Here is a 16499-nt window from a genome sequence, read left to right as displayed (position 1 = left end):
CATTATAAAAATGTCCTTCGAGCCGGAGTTGAACCAGCGACCTAAGGATACCTGCTAATTGCAGATTGAACATCAGCCTACAGTCCTCCGCTCTACCAACTGAGCTATCGAAGGGTAAAGAAAGAGACCTGCATTTTAGCGTGTATATTGAGGACGGAGCTGCCGATAAACCAAAGCTATTTTGACAAAGAATGAATGGATTCTTAATGAGGAATATTGATGAGAAGCAAGGGTTGAGCTTGTTTTACAAAGAATGGATGGATTTGTCATGAGGAATATTGACAAGAAGCAAGGGTTTGCAATCAGGAAATACCTGTTGACCCAAACCGGACAACATTATAAAAATGTCCTTCGAGCCGGGGTTGAACCAGCGACCTAAGGATACCTGCTAATTGCAGATTGAACATCAGCCTACAGTCCTCCGCTCTACCAACTGAGCTATTGAAGGGTAAAGAAAGAGACCTGCATTTTAGCGTGTATATTGAGGACGGAGCTGCCGATAAACCAAAGCTTTTTTGACAAAGAATGAATGGATTCTTAATGATGAATATTGATGAGAAGCAAGGGTTGAGCTTGTTTTACAAAGGATGGATGGATTTGTTATGAGGAATATTGATGAGAAGCAAGGGTTGAGCTTGTTTTACAAAGGATGGATGGATTTGTCATGAGGAATATTGACAAGAAGCAAGGGTTTGCGATCAGGAAATACCTGTTGACCCAAACCGGACAACATTATAAAAATGTCCTTCGAGCCGGAGTTGAACCAGCGACCTAAGGATACCTGCTAATTGCAGATTGAACATCAGCCTACAGTCCTCCGCTCTACCAACTGAGCTATCGAAGGGTAAAGAAAGAAATCTGCATTTTAGCGTGAATATTGAGGATGGAGCTGCCAATAAACCAAAGCTTTTTTGACAAAGAATGAATGGATTCTTAATGAGGAATATTGATGAGAAGCAAGGGTTGAGCTTGTTTTACAAAGAATAGATGGATTTGTCATGAGGAATATTGACAAGAAGCAAGGGTTTGCAATCAGGAAATACCTGTTGACCCAAACCGGACAACATTATAAAAATGTCCTTCGAGCCGGAGTTGAACCAGCGACCTAAGGATACCTGCTAATTGCACATTGAACATCAGCCTACAGTCCTCCGCTCTACCAACTGAGCTATCGAAGGGTAAAGAAAGAGACCTGCATTTTAGCGTGTATATTGAGGACGGAGCTGCCGATAAACCAAAGCTTTTTTGACAAAGAATGAATGGATTCTTAATGAGGAATATTGATGAGAAGCAAGGGTTGAGCTTGTTTTACAAAGGATGGATGGATTTGTTATTAGGAATATTGATGAGAAGCAAGGGTTGAGCTTGTTTTACAAAGAATGGATGGATTTGTCATGAGGAATATTTGCAAGAAGCAAGGGTTTGCGATCAGGAAATACCTGTTGACCCAAACAGGACAACATTATAAAAATGTCCTTCGAGCCGGAGTTGAACCAGCGACCTAAGGATACCTGCTAATTGCACATTGAACATCAGCCTACAGTCCTCCGCTCTACCAACTGAGCTATCGAAGGGTAAAGAAAGAGACCTGCATTTTAGCGTGTATATTGAGGACGGAGCTGCCGATAAACCAAAGCTATTTTGACAAAGAATGAATGGATTCTTAATGAGGAATATTGATGAGAAGCAAGGGTTGAGCTTGTTTTACAAAGAATGGATGGATTTGTCATGAGGAATATTGACAAGAAGCAAGGGTTTGCAATCAGGAAATACCTGTTGACCCAAACCGGACAACATTATAAAAATGTCCTTCGAGCCGGGGTTGAACCAGCGACCTAAGGATACCTGCTAATTGCAGATTGAACATCAGCCTACAGTCCTCCGCTCTACCAACTGAGCTATTGAAGGGTAAAGAAAGAGGCCTGCATTTTAGCGTGTATATTGAGGACGGAGCTGCCGATAAACCAAAGCTTTTTTGACAAAGAATGAATGGATTCTTAATGATGAATATTGATGAGAAGCAAGGGTTGAGCTTGTTTTACAAAGGATGGATGGATTTGTCATGAGGAATATTGACAAGAAGCAAGGGTTTGCGATCAGGAAATACCTGTTGACCCAAACCGGACAACATTATAAAAATGTCCTTCGAGCCGGAGTTGAACCAGCGACCTAAGGATACCTGCTAATTGCACATTGAACATCAGCCTACAGTCCTCCGCTCTACCAACTGAGCTATCGAAGGGTAAAGAAAGAGACCTGCATTTTAGCGTGTATATTGAGGACGGAGCTGCCGATAAACCAAAGCTTTTTTGACAAAGAATGAATGGATTCTTAATGAGGAATATTGATGAGAAGCAAGGGTTGAGCTTGTTTTACAAAGGATGGATGGATTTGTTATGAGGAATATTGATGAGAAGCAAGGGTTGAGCTTGTTTTACAAAGAATGAATGGATTTGTCATGAGGAATATTGACAAGAAGCAAGGGTTTGCGATCAGGAAATACCTGTTGACCCAAACCGGACAACATTATAAAAATGTCCTTCGACCCGGAGTTGAACCAGCGACCTAAGGATACCTGCTAATTGCACATTGAACATCAGCCTACAGTCCTCCGCTCTACCAACTGAGCTATCGAAGGGTAAAGAAAGAGACCTGCATTTTAGCGTGTATATTGAGGACGGAGCTGCCAATAAACCAAAGCTTTTTTGACAAAGAATGAATGGATTCTTAATGAGGAATATTGATGAGAAGCAAGGGTTGAGCTTGTTTTACAAAGGATGGATGGATTTGTTATGAGGAATATTGATGAGAAGCAAGGGTTGAGCTTGTTTTACAAAGAATGGATGGATTTGTCATGAGGAATATTGACAAGAAGCAAGGGTTTGCGATCAGGAAATACCTGTTGACCCAAACCGGACAACATTATAAAAATGTCCTTCGAGCCGGAGTTGAACCAGCGACCTAAGGATACCTGCTAATTGCACATTGAACATCAGCCTACAGTCCTCCGCTCTACCAACTGAGCTATCGAAGGGTAAAGAAAGAGACCTGCATTTTAGCGTGTATATTGAGGACGGAGCTGCCGATAAACCAAAGCTTTTTTGACAAAGAATGAATGGATTCTTAATGATGAATATTGATGAGAAGCAAGGGTTGAGCTTGTTTTACAAAGGATGGATGGATTTGTTATTAGGAATATTGATGAGAAGCAAGGGTTGAGCTTGTTTTACAAAGAATGGATGGATTTGTCATGAGGAATATTTGCAAGAAGCAAGGGTTTGCGATCAGGAAATACCTGTTGACCCCAACCGGACAACATTATAAAAATGTCCTTCGAGCCGGAGTTGAACCAGCGACCTAAGGATACCTGCTAATTGCACATCTAACATCAGCCTACAGTCCTCCGCTCTACCAACTGAGCTATCGAAGGGTAAAGAAAGAGACCTGCATTTTAGCGTGTATATTGAGGACGGAGCTGCCGATAAACCAAAGCTTTTTTGACAAAGAATGAATGGATTCTTAATGAGAAGCAAGGGTTGAGCTTGTTTTACAAAGGATGGATGGATTTGTTGAACCAGCGACCTAAGTATACCTGCTAATTGCAGATTGAACATCAGCCTACAGTCCTCCGCTCTACCAACTGAGCTATCGAAGGGTAAAGAAAGAGACCTGCATTTTAGCGTGTATATTGAGGACGGAGCTGCCGATAAACCAAAGCTTTTTTGACAAAGAATGAATGGATTCTTAATGAGGAATATTGATGAGAAGCAAGGTTTGAGCTTGTTTTACAAAGATTGGATGGATTTGTCATGAGGAATATTGACAAGAAGCAATTGTTTGCGATCAGGAAATACCTGTTGACCCAAACCGGACAACATTATAAAAATGTCCTTCGACCCGGAGTTGAACCAGCGACCTAAGGATACCTGCTAATTGCACATTGAACATCAGCCTACAGTCCTCCGCTCTACCAACTGAGCTATCGAAGGGTAAAGAAAGAGACCTGCATTTTAGCGTGTATATTGAGGACGGAGCTGCCGATAAACCAAAGCTTTTTTGACAAAGAATGAATGGATTCTTAATGAGGAATATTGATGAGAAGCAAGGGTTGAGCTTGTTTTACAAAGGATGGATGGATTTGTTATGAGGAATATTGATGAGAAGCAAGGGTTGAGCTTGTTTTACAAAGAATGAATGGATTTGTCATGAGGAATATTGACAAGAAGCAAGGGTTTGCGATCAGGAAATACCTGTTGACCCAAACCGGACAACATTATAAAAATGTCCTTCGACCCGGAGTTGAACCAGCGACCTAAGGATACCTGCTAATTGCACATTGAACATCAGCCTACAGTCCTCCGCTCTACCAACTGAGCTATCGAAGGGTAAAGAAAGAGACCTGCATTTTAGCGTGTATATTGAGGACGGAGCTGCCAATAAACCAAAGCTTTTTTGACAAAGAATGAATGGATTCTTAATGAGGAATATTGATGAGAAGCAAGGGTTGAGCTTGTTTTACAAAGGATGGATGGATTTGTTATGAGGAATATTGATGAGAAGCAAGGGTTGAGCTTGTTTTACAAAGAATGGATGGATTTGTCATGAGGAATATTGACAAGAAGCAAGGGTTTGCGATCAGGAAATACCTGTTGACCCAAACCGGACAACATTATAAAAATGTCCTTCGAGCCGGAGTTGAACCAGCGACCTAAGGATACCTGCTAATTGCACATTGAACATCAGCCTACAGTCCTCCGCTCTACCAACTGAGCTATCGAAGGGTAAAGAAAGAAATCTGCATTTTAGCGTGATAATTGAGGATGGAGCTGCCAATAAACCAAAGCTTTTTTGACAAAGAATGAATGGATTCTTAATGAGGAATATTGATGAGAAGCAAGGGTTGAGCTTGTTTTACAAAGAATAGATGGATTTGTCATGAGGAATATTGACAAGAAGCAAGGGTTTGCAATCAGGAAATACCTGTTGACCCAAACCGGACAACATTATAAAAATGTCCTTCGAGCCGGAGTTGAACCAGCGACCTAAGGATACCTGCTAATTGCACATTGAACATCAGCCTACAGTCCTCCGCTCTACCAACTGAGCTATCGAAGGGTAAAGAAAGAGACCTGCATTTTAGCGTGTATATTGAGGACGGAGCTGCCGATAAACCAAAGCTTTTTTGACAAAGAATGAATGGATTCTTATCGAGGAATATTGATGAGAAGCAAGGGTTGAGCTTGTTTTACAAAGGATGGATGGATTTGTTATGAGGAATATTGATGAGAAGCAAGGGTTGAGCTTGTTTTACAAAGAATGGATGGATTTGTCATGAGGAATATTTGCAAGAAGCAAGGGTTTGCGATCAGGAAATACCTGTTGACCCAAACAGGACAACATTATAAAAATGTCCTTCGAGCCGGAGTTGAACCAGCGACCTAAGGATACCTGCTAATTGCACATTGAACATCAGCCTACAGTCCTCCGCTCTACCAACTGAGCTATCGAAGGGTAAAGAAAGAGACCTGCATTTTAGCGTGTATATTGAGGACGGAGCTGCCGATAAACCAAAGCTATTTTGACAAAGAATGAATGGATTCTTAATGAGGAATATTGATGAGAAGCAAGGGTTGAGCTTGTTTTACAAAGAATGGATGGATTTGTCATGAGGAATATTGACAAGAAGCAAGGGTTTGCAATCAGGAAATACCTGTTGACCCAAACCGGACAACATTATAAAAATGTCCTTCGAGCCGGGGTTGAACCAGCGACCTAAGGATACCTGCTAATTGCAGATTGAACATCAGCCTACAGTCCTCCGCTCTACCAACTGAGCTATTGAAGGGTAAAGAAAGAGGCCTGCATTTTAGCGTGTATATTGAGGACGGAGCTGCCGATAAACCAAAGCTTTTTTGACAAAGAATGAATGGATTCTTAATGATGAATATTGATGAGAAGCAAGGGTTGAGCTTGTTTTACAAAGAATGGATGGATTTGTCATGAGGAATATTTGCAAGAAGCAAGGGTTTGCGATCAGGAAATACCTGTTGACCCAAACAGGACAACATTATAAAAATGTCCTTCGAGCCGGAGTTGAACCAGCGACCTAAGGATACCTGCTAATTGCACATTGAACATCAGCCTACAGTCCTCCGCTCTACCAACTGAGCTATCGAAGGGTAAAGAAAGAGACCTGCATTTTAGCGTGTATATTGAGGACGGAGCTGCCGATAAACCAAAGCTATTTTGACAAAGAATGAATGGATTCTTAATGAGGAATATTGATGAGAAGCAAGGGTTGAGCTTGTTTTACAAAGAATGGATGGATTTGTCATGAGGAATATTGACAAGAAGCAAGGGTTTGCAATCAGGAAATACCTGTTGACCCAAACCGGACAACATTATAAAAATGTCCTTCGAGCCGGGGTTGAACCAGCGACCTAAGGATACCTGCTAATTGCAGATTGAACATCAGCCTACAGTCCTCCGCTCTACCAACTGAGCTATTGAAGGGTAAAGAAAGAGGCCTGCATTTTAGCGTGTATATTGAGGACGGAGCTGCCGATAAACCAAAGCTTTTTTGACAAAGAATGAATGGATTCTTAATGATGAATATTGATGAGAAGCAAGGGTTGAGCTTGTTTTACAAAGGATGGATGGATTTGTCATGAGGAATATTGACAAGAAGCAAGGGTTTGCGATCAGGAAATACCTGTTGACCCAAACCGGACAACATTATAAAAATGTCCTTCGAGCCGGAGTTGAACCAGCGACCTAAGGATACCTGCTAATTGCACATTGAACATCAGCCTACAGTCCTCCGCTCTACCAACTGAGCTATCGAAGGGTAAAGAAAGAGACCTGCATTTTAGCGTGTATATTGAGGACGGAGCTGCCGATAAACCAAAGCTTTTTTGACAAAGAATGAATGGATTCTTAATGAGGAATATTGATGAGAAGCAAGGGTTGAGCTTGTTTTACAAAGGATGGATGGATTTGTTATGAGGAATATTGATGAGAAGCAAGGGTTGAGCTTGTTTTACAAAGAATGGATGGATTTGTCATGAGGAATATTTGCAAGAAGCAAGGGTTTGCGATCAGGAAATACCTGTTGACCCAAACAGGACAACATTATAAAAATGTCCTTCGAGCCGGAGTTGAACCAGCGACCTAAGGATACCTGCTAATTGCACATTGAACATCAGCCTACAGTCCTCCGCTCTACCAACTGAGCTATCGAAGGGTAAAGAAAGAGACCTGCATTTTAGCGTGTATATTGAGGACGGAGCTGCCGATAAACCAAAGCTATTTTGACAAAGAATGAATGGATTCTTAATGAGGAATATTGATGAGAAGCAAGGGTTGAGCTTGTTTTACAAAGAATGGATGGATTTGTCATGAGGAATATTGACAAGAAGCAAGGGTTTGCAATCAGGAAATACCTGTTGACCCAAACCGGACAACATTATAAAAATGTCCTTCGAGCCGGGGTTGAACCAGCGACCTAAGGATACCTGCTAATTGCAGATTGAACATCAGCCTACAGTCCTCCGCTCTACCAACTGAGCTATTGAAGGGTAAAGAAAGAGGCCTGCATTTTAGCGTGTATATTGAGGACGGAGCTGCCGATAAACCAAAGCTTTTTTGACAAAGAATGAATGGATTCTTAATGAGGAATATTGATGAGAAGCAAGGGTTGAGCTTGTTTTACAAAGGATGGATGGATTTGTTATGAGGAATATTGATGAGAAGCAAGGGTTGAGCTTGTTTTACAAAGAATGAATGGATTTGTCATGAGGAATATTGACAAGAAGCAAGGGTTTGCGATCAGGAAATACCTGTTGACCCAAACCGGACAACATTATAAAAATGTCCTTCGACCCGGAGTTGAACCAGCGACCTAAGGATACCTGCTAATTGCACATTGAACATCAGCCTACAGTCCTCCGCTCTACCAACTGAGCTATCGAAGGGTAAAGAAAGAGACCTGCATTTTAGCGTGTATATTGAGGACGGAGCTGCCAATAAACCAAAGCTTTTTTGACAAAGAATGAATGGATTCTTAATGAGGAATATTGATGAGAAGCAAGGGTTGAGCTTGTTTTACAAAGGATGGATGGATTTGTTATGAGGAATATTGATGAGAAGCAAGGGTTGAGCTTGTTTTACAAAGAATGGATGGATTTGTCATGAGGAATATTGACAAGAAGCAAGGGTTTGCGATCAGGAAATACCTGTTGACCCAAACCGGACAACATTATAAAAATGTCCTTCGAGCCGGAGTTGAACCAGCGACCTAAGGATACCTGCTAATTGCAGATTAAACATCAGCCTACAGTCCTCCGCTCTACCAACTGAGCTATCGAAGGGTAAAGAAAGAGACCTGCATTTTAGCGTGTATATTGAGGACGGAGCTGCCGATAAACCAAAGCTTTTTTGACAAAGAATGAATGGATTCTTAATGAGGAATATTGATGAGAAGCAAGGGTTGAGCTTGTTTTACAAAGAATGGATGGATTTGTTATGAGGAATATTGATGAGAAGCAAGGGTTGAGCTTGTTTTACAAAGAATGAATGGATTTGTCATGAGGAATATTGACAAGAAGCAAGGGTTTGCGATCAGGAAATACCTGTTGACCCAAACCGGACAACATTCTAAAAATGTCCTTCGAGCCGGAGTTGAACCAGCGACCTAAGGATACCTGCTAATTGCAGATTGAACATCAGCCTACAGTCCTCCACTCTACCAACTGAGCTATCGAAGGGTAAAGAAAGAGACCTGCATTTTAGCGTGTATATTGAGGACGGAGCTGCCGATAAACCAAAGCTTTTTTGACAAAGAATGAATGGATTCTTAATGAGGAATATTGATGAGAAGCAAGGGTTGAGCTTGTTTTACAAAGGATGGATGGATTTGTTATGAGGAATATTGATGAGAAGCAAGGGTTGAGCTTGTTTTACAAAGAATGGATGGATTTGTCATGAGGAATATTGACAAGAAGCAAGGGTTTGCGATCAGGAAATACCTGTTGACCCAAACCGGACAACATTCTGAAATATGTCCTTCGAGCCGGAGTTGAACCAGCGACCTAAGGATACCTGCTAATTGCACATTGAACATCAGCCTACAGTCCTCCGCTCTACCAACTGAGCTATCGAAGGGTAAAGAAAAAAACCTGCATTTTAGCGTGTATATTGAGGATGGAGCTGACAATAAACCAAGGCTTGTTTGACAAAGAATGAATGGATTCTTAATGGGGAATATTGATGAGAAGCAAGGATTGAGCTTGTTTTACAAAGAATGGATGGATTTGTCATGAGGAATATTGACAAGAAGCAAGGGTTTGCGATCAGGAAATACCTGTTGACCCAAACCGGACAACATTATAAAAATGTCCTTCGAGCCTGAGTTGAACCAGCAACCTAAGGATACCTGCTAATTGCAGATTAAACATCAGCCTACAGTCCTCCGCTCTACCAACTGAGCTATCGAAGTGTAAAGAAAGAGACCTGCATTTTAACGTGTATATTGAGGACGGAGCTGCCGATAAACCAAAGCTTTTTTGACAAAGAATGAATGGATTCTTAATGAGGAATATTGATGAGAAGCAAGGGTTGAGCTTGTTTTACAAAGAATGAATGGATTTGTTATGAGGAATATTGACAAGAAGCAAGGGTTTGCGATCAGGAAATACCTGTTGACCCAAACCGGACAACATTCTAAAAATGTCCTTCGAGCCGGAGTTAAACCAGCGACCTAAGGATACCTGCTAATTGCACATTGAACATCAGCCTACAGTCCTCCGCTCTACCAATTGAGCTATCGAAGGGTAAAGAAAGAGACCTGCATTTTAGCGTGTATATTGAGGACGGAGCTGCCGATAAACCAAAGCTTTTTTGACAAAGAATGAATGGATTCTTAATGAGGAATATTGATGAGAAGCAAGGGTTGAGCTTGTTTTACAAAGGATGGATGGATTTGTTATGAGGAATATTGATGAGAAGCAAGGGTTGAGCTTGTTTTACAAAGAATGGATGGATTTGTCATGAGGAATATTGACAAGAAGCAAGGGTTTGCGATCAGGAAATACCTGTTGACCCAAACCGGACAACATTATAAAAATGTCCTTCGAGCCGGAGTTGAACCAGCGACCTAAGGATACCTGCTAATTGCACATTGAACATCAGCCTACAGTCCTCCGCTCTACCAATTGAGCTATCGAAGGGTAAAGAAAGAGACCTGCATTTTAGCGTGTATATTGAGGATGGAGCTGCCGATAAACCAAAGCTTTTTTGACAAAGAATGAATGGATTCTTAATGAGGAATATTGATGAGAAGCAAGGGTTGAGCTTGTTTTACAAAGGATGGATGGATTTGTTATGAGGAATATTGATGAGAAGCAAGGGTTGAGCTTGTTTTACAAAGAATGAATGGATTTGTCATGAGGAATATTGACAAGAAGCAAGGGTTTGCGATCAGGAAATACCTGTTGACCCAAACCGGACAACATTATAAAAATGTCCTTCGAGCCTGAGTTGAACCAGCGACCTAAGGATACCTGCTAATTGCAGATTGAACATCAGCCTACAGTCCTCCGCTCTACCAACTGAGCTATCGAAGGGTAAAGAAAGAGACCATCATTTTAGCGTGTATATTGAGGACGGAGCTGCCGATAAACCAAAGCTTTTTTGACAAAGAATGAATGGATTCTTAATGAGGAATATTGATGAGAAGCAAGGGTTGAGCTTGTTTTACAAAGGATGGATGGATTTGTTATGAGGAATATTGATGAGAAGCAAGGGTTGAGCTTGTTTTACAAAGAATGGATGGATTTGTCATGAGGAATATTGACAAGAAGCAAGGGTTTGCGATCAGGAAATACCTGTTGACCCAAACCGGACAACATTCTAAAAATGTCCTTCGAGCCGGAGTTGAACCAGCGACCTAAGGATACCTGCTAATTGCACATTGAACATCAGCCTACAGTCCTCCGCTCTACCAACTGAGCTATCGAAGGGTAAAGAAAGAAACCTGCATTTTAGCGTGTATATTGAGGACGGAGCTGCCGATAAACCAAAGCTTTTTTGACAAAGAATGAATGGATTCTTAATAAGGAATATTGATGAGAAGCAAGGGTTGAGCTTGTTTTACAAAGGATGGATGGATTTATTATGAGGAATATTGATGAGAAGCAAGGGTTGAGCTTGTTTTACAAAGAATGGATGGATTTGTCATGAGGAATATTGACAAGAAGCAAGGGTTTGCGATCAGGAAATACCTGTTGACCCAAACCGGACAACATTCTAAAAATGTCCTTCGAGCCGGAGTTGAACCAGCGACCTAAGGATACCTGCTAATTGCACATTGAACATCAGCCTACAGTCCTCCGCTCTACCAACTGAGCTATCGAAGGGTAAAGAAAGAAACCTGCATTTTAGCGTGTATATTGAGGATGGAGCTGACAATAAACCAAGGCTTGTTTGACAAAGAATGAATGGATTCTTAATGGGGAATATTGATGAGAAGCAAGGATTGAGCTTGTTTTACAAAGGATGGAAGGATTTGTTATGAGGAATATTGATGAGAAGCAAGGGTTGAGCTTGTTTTACAAAGAATGGATGGATTTGTCATGAGGAATATTGACAAGAAGCAAGGGTTTGCGATCAGGAAATACCTGTTGACCCAAACCGGACAACATTATAAAAATGTCCTTCGAGCCGGAGTTAAACCAGCGACCTAAGGATACCTGCTAATTGCACATTGAACATCAGCCTACAGTCCTCCGCTCTACCAATTGAGCTATCGAAGGGTAAAGAAAGAGACCTGCATTTTAGCGTGTATATTGAGGACGGAGCTGCCGATAAACCAAAGCTTTTTTGACAAAGAATGAATGGATTCTTAATGAGGAATATTGATGAGAAGCAAGGGTTGAGCTTGTTTTACAAAGGATGGATGGATTTGTTATGAGGAATATTGATGAGAAGCAAGGGTTGAGCTTGTTTTACAAAGAATGAATGGATTTGTCATGAGGAATATTGACAAGAAGCAAGGGTTTGCGATCAGGAAATACCTGTTGACCCAAACCGGACAACATTATAAAAATGTCCTTCGAGCCTGAGTTGAACCAGCGACCCAAGGATACCTGCTAATTGCAGATTGAACATCAGCCTACAGTCCTCCGCTCTACCAACTGAGCTATCGAAGGGTAGAGAAAGAGACCATCATTTTAGCGTGTATATTGAGGACGGAGCTGCCGATAAACCAAAGCTTTTTTGACAAAGAATGAATGGATTCTTAATGAGGAATATTGATGAGAAGCAAGGGTTGAGCTTGTTTTACAAAGGATGGATGGATTTGTTATGAGGAATATTGATGAGAAGCAAGGGTTGAGCTTGTTTTACAAAGAATGGATGGATTTGTCATGAGGAATATTGACAAGAAGCAAGGGTTTGCGATCAGGAAATACCTGTTGACCCAAACCGGACAACATTCTAAAAATGTCCTTCGAGCCGGAGTTGAACCAGCGACCTAAGGATACCTGCTAATTGCACATTGAACATCAGCCTACAGTCCTCCGCTCTACCAACTGAGCTATCGAAGGGTAAAGAAAGAAACCTGCATTTTAGCGTGTATATTGAGGATGGAGCTGACAATAAACCAAGGCTTGTTTGACAAAGAATGAATGGATTCTTAATGGGGAATATTGATGAGAAGCAAGGATTGAGCTTGTTTTACAAAGAATGGATGGATTTGTCATGAGGAATATTGACAAGAAGCAAGGGTTTGCGATCAGGAAATACCTGTTGACCCAAACCGGACAACATTATAAAAATGTCCTTCGAGCCTGAGTTGAACCAGCGACCTAAGGATACCTGCTAATTGCAGATTAAACATCAGCCTACAGTCCTCCGCTCTACCAACTGAGCTATCGAAGGGTAAAGAAAGAGACCTGCATTTTAACGTGTATATTGAGGACGGAGCTGCCGATAAACCAAAGCTTTTTTGACAAAGAATGAATTGATTCTTAATGAGGAATATTGATGAGAAGCAAGGGTTGAGCTTGTTTTACAAAGAATGAATGGATTTGTTATGAGGAATATTGACAAGAAGCAAGGGTTTGCGATCAGGAAATACCTGTTGACCCAAACCGGACAACATTATAAAAATGTCCTTCGAGCCAGAGTTAAACCAGCGACCTAAGGATACCTGCTAATTGCACATTGAACATCAGCCAACAGTCCTCCGCTCTACCAATTGAGCTATCGAAGGGTAAAGAAAGAGACCTGCATTTTAGCGTGTATATTGAGGACGGAGCTGCCGATAAACCAAAGCTTTTTTGACAAAGAATGAATGGATTCTTAATGAGGAATATTGATGAGAAGCAAGGGTTGAGCTTGTTTTACAAAGGATGGATGGATTTGTTATGAGGAATATTGATGAGAAGCAAGGGTTGAGCTTGTTTTACAAAGAATGGATGGATTTGTCATGAGGAATATTGACAAGAAGCAAGGGTTTGCGATCAGGAAATACCTGTTGACCCAAACCGGACAACATTATAAAAATGTCCTTCGAGCCGGAGTTGAACCAGCGACCTAAGGATACCTGCTAATTGCACATTGAACATCAGCCTACAGTCCTCCGCTCTACCAACTGAGCTATCGAAGGGTAAGGAAAGAGACCTGCATTTTAGCGTGTATATTGAGGACGGAGCTGCCGATAAACCAAAGCTTTTTTGACAAAGAATGAATGGATTCTTAATGAGGAATATTGATGAGAAGCAAGGGTTGAGCTTGTTTTACAAAGAATGGATGGATTTGTTATGAGGAATATTGATGAGAAGCAAGGGTTGAGCTTGTTTTACAAAGAATGAATGGATTTGTCATGAGGAATATTGACAAGAAGCAAGGGTTTGCGATCAGGAAATACCTGTTGACCCAAACCGGACAACATTATAAAAATGTCCTTCGAGCCGGAGTTGAACCAGTGACCTAAGGATACCTGCTAATTGCAGATTGAACATCAGCCTACAGTCCTCCGCTCTACCAACTGAGCTATCGAAGGGTAAAGAAAGAGACCTGCATTTTAGCGTGTATATTGAGGACGGAGCTGCCGATAAACCAAAGCTTTTTTGACAAAGAATGAATGGATTCTTAATGAGGAATATCGATGAGAAGCAAGGGTTGAGCTTGTTTTACAAAGGATGAATGGATTTGTTATGAGGAATATCGATGAGAAGCAAGGGTTGAGCTTGTTTTACAAAGGATGGATGGATTTGTTATGAGGAATATTGATGAGAAGCAAGGGTTGAGCTTGTTTTACAAAGAATGGATGGATTTGTCATGAGGAATATTGACAAGAAGCAAGGGTTTGCGATCAGGAAATACCTGTTGACCCAAACCGGACAACATTATAAAAATGTCCTTCGAGCCGGAGTTGAACCAGCGACCTAAGGATACCTGCTAATTGCACATTGAACATCAGCCTACAGTCCTCCGCTCTACCAACTGAGCTATCGAAGGGTAAAGAAAGAGACCTGCATTTTAGCGTGTATATTGAGGACGGAGCTGCCGATAAACCAAAGCTTTTTGGACAAAGAATGAATGGATTCTTAATGAGGAATATTGATGAGAAGCAAGGGTTGAGCTTGTTTTACAAAGAATGGATGGATTTGTTATGAGGAATATTGATGAGAAGCAAGGGTTGAGCTTGTTTTACAAAGAATGAATGGATTTGTCATGAGGAATATTGACAAGAAGCAAGGGTTTGCGATCAGGAAATACCTGTTGACCCAAACCGGACAACATTATAAAAATGTCCTTCGAGCCGGAGTTGAACCAGTGACCTAAGGATACCTGCTAATTGCAGATTGAACATCAGCCTACAGTCCTCCGCTCTACCAACTGAGCTATCGAAGGGTAAAGAAAGAGACCTGCATTTTAGCGTGTATATTGAGGACGGAGCTGCCGATAAACCAAAGCTTTTTTGACAAAGAATGAATGGATTCTTAATGAGGAATATCGATGAGAAGCAAGGGTTGAGCTTGTTTTACAAAGGATGGATGGATTTGTTATGAGGAATATTGATGAGAAGCAAGGGTTGAGCTTGTTTTACAAAGAATGAATGGATTTGTCATGAGGAATATTGACAAGAAGCAAGGGTTTTGCGATCAGGAAATACCTGTTGACCCAAACCGGACAACATTATAAAAATGTCCTTCGAGCCTGAGTTGAACCAGCGACCTAAGGATACCTGCTAATTGCAGATTGAACATCAGCCTACAGTCCTCCGCTCTACCAACTGAGCTATCGAAGGGTAAAGAAAGAAACTTGCATTTTAGCGTGTATATTGAGGATGGAGCTGACAATAAACCAAGGCTTGTTTGACAAAGAATGAATGGATTCTTAATGGGGAATATTGATGAGAAGCAAGGATTGAGCTTGTTTTACAAAGAATGGATGGATTTGTCATGAGGAATATTGACAAGAAGCAAGGGTTTGCGATCAGGAAATACCTGTTGACCCAAACCGGACAACATTATAAAAATGTCCTTCGAGCCTGAGTTGAACCAGCGACCTAAGGATACCTGCTAATTGCAGATTGAACATCAGCCTACAGTCCTCCGCTCTACCAACTGAGCTATCGAAGGGTAAAGAAAGAGACCATCATTTAAGCGTGTATATTGAGGACGGAGCTGCCGATAAACCAAAGCTTTTTTGACAAAGAATGAATGGATTCTTAATGAGGAATATTGATGAGAAGCAAGGGTTGAGCTTGTTTTACAAAGGATGGATGGATTTGTTATGAGGAATATTGATGAGAAGCAAGGGTTGAGCTTGTTTTACAAAGAATGGATGGATTTGTCATGAGGAATATTGACAAGAAGCAAGGGTTTGCGATCAGGAAATACCTGTTGACCCAAACCGGACAACATTCTAAAAATGTCCTTCGAGCCGGAGTTGAACCAGCGACCTAAGGATACCTGCTAATTGCACATTGAACATCAGCCTACAGTCCTCCGCTCTACCAACTGAGCTATCGAAGGGTAAAGAAAGAAACCTGCATTTTAGCGTGTATATTGAGAATGGAGCTGACAATAAACCAAGGCTTGTTTGACAAAGAATGAATGGATTCTTAATGGGGAATATTGATGAGAAGCAAGGATTGAGCTTGTTTTACAAAGAATGGATGGATTTGTCATGAGGAATATTGACAAGAAGCAAGGGTTTGCGATCAGGAAATACCTGTTGACCCAAACCGGACAACATTATAAAAATGTCCTTCGAGCCGGAGTTGAACCAGCGACCTAAGGATACCTGCTAATTGCAGATTAAACATCAGCCTACAGTCCTCCGCTCTACCAACTGAGCTATCGAAGGGTAAAGAAAGAGACCTGCATTTTAACGTGTATATTGAGGACGGAGCTGCCGATAAACCAAAGCTTTTTTGACAAAGAATGAATGGATTCTTAATGAGGAATATTGATGAGAAGCAAGGGTTG

General features: G+C 41.3%; 22 non-coding genes across 22 annotated transcripts; all 22 read right to left on the bottom strand.

Annotated features, from left to right (window-relative positions):
* Positions 1–13: 13 nt before the first annotated feature.
* trnay-gua (transfer RNA tyrosine (anticodon GUA)) lies at positions 14–114 on the bottom strand. The gene is made up of 2 exons: positions 78–114; positions 14–49 (listed from the first exon to the last, which is right to left on the bottom strand). It is a non-coding gene; the product is annotated as a tRNA-Tyr (tRNA).
* A 629-nt stretch (positions 115–743) lies between these two features.
* trnay-gua (transfer RNA tyrosine (anticodon GUA)) lies at positions 744–844 on the bottom strand. Its single transcript has 2 exons — positions 808–844; positions 744–779 (listed from the first exon to the last, which is right to left on the bottom strand). It is a non-coding gene; the product is annotated as a tRNA-Tyr (tRNA).
* Positions 845–1077: 233 nt separating this feature from the next.
* trnay-gua (transfer RNA tyrosine (anticodon GUA)) lies at positions 1078–1178 on the bottom strand. The gene is made up of 2 exons: positions 1142–1178; positions 1078–1113 (listed from the first exon to the last, which is right to left on the bottom strand). It is a non-coding gene; the product is annotated as a tRNA-Tyr (tRNA).
* Positions 1179–1473: 295 nt separating this feature from the next.
* trnay-gua (transfer RNA tyrosine (anticodon GUA)) lies at positions 1474–1574 on the bottom strand. The gene is made up of 2 exons: positions 1538–1574; positions 1474–1509 (listed from the first exon to the last, which is right to left on the bottom strand). It is a non-coding gene; the product is annotated as a tRNA-Tyr (tRNA).
* Positions 1575–2141: 567 nt separating this feature from the next.
* Positions 2142–2242, bottom strand: trnay-gua (transfer RNA tyrosine (anticodon GUA)). Its single transcript has 2 exons — positions 2206–2242; positions 2142–2177 (listed from the first exon to the last, which is right to left on the bottom strand). It is a non-coding gene; the product is annotated as a tRNA-Tyr (tRNA).
* Positions 2243–2933: 691 nt separating this feature from the next.
* trnay-gua (transfer RNA tyrosine (anticodon GUA)) lies at positions 2934–3034 on the bottom strand. Its single transcript has 2 exons — positions 2998–3034; positions 2934–2969 (listed from the first exon to the last, which is right to left on the bottom strand). It is a non-coding gene; the product is annotated as a tRNA-Tyr (tRNA).
* A 295-nt stretch (positions 3035–3329) lies between these two features.
* Positions 3330–3430, bottom strand: trnay-gua (transfer RNA tyrosine (anticodon GUA)). The gene is made up of 2 exons: positions 3394–3430; positions 3330–3365 (listed from the first exon to the last, which is right to left on the bottom strand). It is a non-coding gene; the product is annotated as a tRNA-Tyr (tRNA).
* Positions 3431–4680: 1250 nt separating this feature from the next.
* On the bottom strand, positions 4681–4781 carry trnay-gua (transfer RNA tyrosine (anticodon GUA)). Its single transcript has 2 exons — positions 4745–4781; positions 4681–4716 (listed from the first exon to the last, which is right to left on the bottom strand). It is a non-coding gene; the product is annotated as a tRNA-Tyr (tRNA).
* A 233-nt stretch (positions 4782–5014) lies between these two features.
* On the bottom strand, positions 5015–5115 carry trnay-gua (transfer RNA tyrosine (anticodon GUA)). The gene is made up of 2 exons: positions 5079–5115; positions 5015–5050 (listed from the first exon to the last, which is right to left on the bottom strand). It is a non-coding gene; the product is annotated as a tRNA-Tyr (tRNA).
* Positions 5116–5410: 295 nt separating this feature from the next.
* On the bottom strand, positions 5411–5511 carry trnay-gua (transfer RNA tyrosine (anticodon GUA)). The gene is made up of 2 exons: positions 5475–5511; positions 5411–5446 (listed from the first exon to the last, which is right to left on the bottom strand). It is a non-coding gene; the product is annotated as a tRNA-Tyr (tRNA).
* A 567-nt stretch (positions 5512–6078) lies between these two features.
* trnay-gua (transfer RNA tyrosine (anticodon GUA)) lies at positions 6079–6179 on the bottom strand. The gene is made up of 2 exons: positions 6143–6179; positions 6079–6114 (listed from the first exon to the last, which is right to left on the bottom strand). It is a non-coding gene; the product is annotated as a tRNA-Tyr (tRNA).
* Positions 6180–6746: 567 nt separating this feature from the next.
* Positions 6747–6847, bottom strand: trnay-gua (transfer RNA tyrosine (anticodon GUA)). The gene is made up of 2 exons: positions 6811–6847; positions 6747–6782 (listed from the first exon to the last, which is right to left on the bottom strand). It is a non-coding gene; the product is annotated as a tRNA-Tyr (tRNA).
* A 295-nt stretch (positions 6848–7142) lies between these two features.
* Positions 7143–7243, bottom strand: trnay-gua (transfer RNA tyrosine (anticodon GUA)). Its single transcript has 2 exons — positions 7207–7243; positions 7143–7178 (listed from the first exon to the last, which is right to left on the bottom strand). It is a non-coding gene; the product is annotated as a tRNA-Tyr (tRNA).
* Positions 7244–8268: 1025 nt separating this feature from the next.
* trnay-gua (transfer RNA tyrosine (anticodon GUA)) lies at positions 8269–8369 on the bottom strand. Its single transcript has 2 exons — positions 8333–8369; positions 8269–8304 (listed from the first exon to the last, which is right to left on the bottom strand). It is a non-coding gene; the product is annotated as a tRNA-Tyr (tRNA).
* A 692-nt stretch (positions 8370–9061) lies between these two features.
* On the bottom strand, positions 9062–9162 carry trnay-gua (transfer RNA tyrosine (anticodon GUA)). The gene is made up of 2 exons: positions 9126–9162; positions 9062–9097 (listed from the first exon to the last, which is right to left on the bottom strand). It is a non-coding gene; the product is annotated as a tRNA-Tyr (tRNA).
* Positions 9163–10917: 1755 nt separating this feature from the next.
* trnay-gua (transfer RNA tyrosine (anticodon GUA)) lies at positions 10918–11018 on the bottom strand. The gene is made up of 2 exons: positions 10982–11018; positions 10918–10953 (listed from the first exon to the last, which is right to left on the bottom strand). It is a non-coding gene; the product is annotated as a tRNA-Tyr (tRNA).
* Positions 11019–11313: 295 nt separating this feature from the next.
* Positions 11314–11414, bottom strand: trnay-gua (transfer RNA tyrosine (anticodon GUA)). The gene is made up of 2 exons: positions 11378–11414; positions 11314–11349 (listed from the first exon to the last, which is right to left on the bottom strand). It is a non-coding gene; the product is annotated as a tRNA-Tyr (tRNA).
* A 1087-nt stretch (positions 11415–12501) lies between these two features.
* trnay-gua (transfer RNA tyrosine (anticodon GUA)) lies at positions 12502–12602 on the bottom strand. Its single transcript has 2 exons — positions 12566–12602; positions 12502–12537 (listed from the first exon to the last, which is right to left on the bottom strand). It is a non-coding gene; the product is annotated as a tRNA-Tyr (tRNA).
* Positions 12603–13565: 963 nt separating this feature from the next.
* On the bottom strand, positions 13566–13666 carry trnay-gua (transfer RNA tyrosine (anticodon GUA)). Its single transcript has 2 exons — positions 13630–13666; positions 13566–13601 (listed from the first exon to the last, which is right to left on the bottom strand). It is a non-coding gene; the product is annotated as a tRNA-Tyr (tRNA).
* Positions 13667–14419: 753 nt separating this feature from the next.
* trnay-gua (transfer RNA tyrosine (anticodon GUA)) lies at positions 14420–14520 on the bottom strand. Its single transcript has 2 exons — positions 14484–14520; positions 14420–14455 (listed from the first exon to the last, which is right to left on the bottom strand). It is a non-coding gene; the product is annotated as a tRNA-Tyr (tRNA).
* Positions 14521–15942: 1422 nt separating this feature from the next.
* Positions 15943–16043, bottom strand: trnay-gua (transfer RNA tyrosine (anticodon GUA)). Its single transcript has 2 exons — positions 16007–16043; positions 15943–15978 (listed from the first exon to the last, which is right to left on the bottom strand). It is a non-coding gene; the product is annotated as a tRNA-Tyr (tRNA).
* Positions 16044–16276: 233 nt separating this feature from the next.
* On the bottom strand, positions 16277–16377 carry trnay-gua (transfer RNA tyrosine (anticodon GUA)). Its single transcript has 2 exons — positions 16341–16377; positions 16277–16312 (listed from the first exon to the last, which is right to left on the bottom strand). It is a non-coding gene; the product is annotated as a tRNA-Tyr (tRNA).
* Between the last annotated feature and the right edge of the window lie 122 nt (positions 16378–16499).

The sequence above is a fragment of the Gasterosteus aculeatus genome, chromosome 12, assembly GCF_964276395.1.
Source record: "Gasterosteus aculeatus chromosome 12, fGasAcu3.hap1.1, whole genome shotgun sequence".
NCBI lineage: Eukaryota > Metazoa > Chordata > Actinopteri > Perciformes > Gasterosteidae > Gasterosteus > Gasterosteus aculeatus.
The sequence above is the reverse complement of the archived record's forward strand: the minus strand, read 5'-3'. Positions and strand labels throughout refer to the sequence as shown.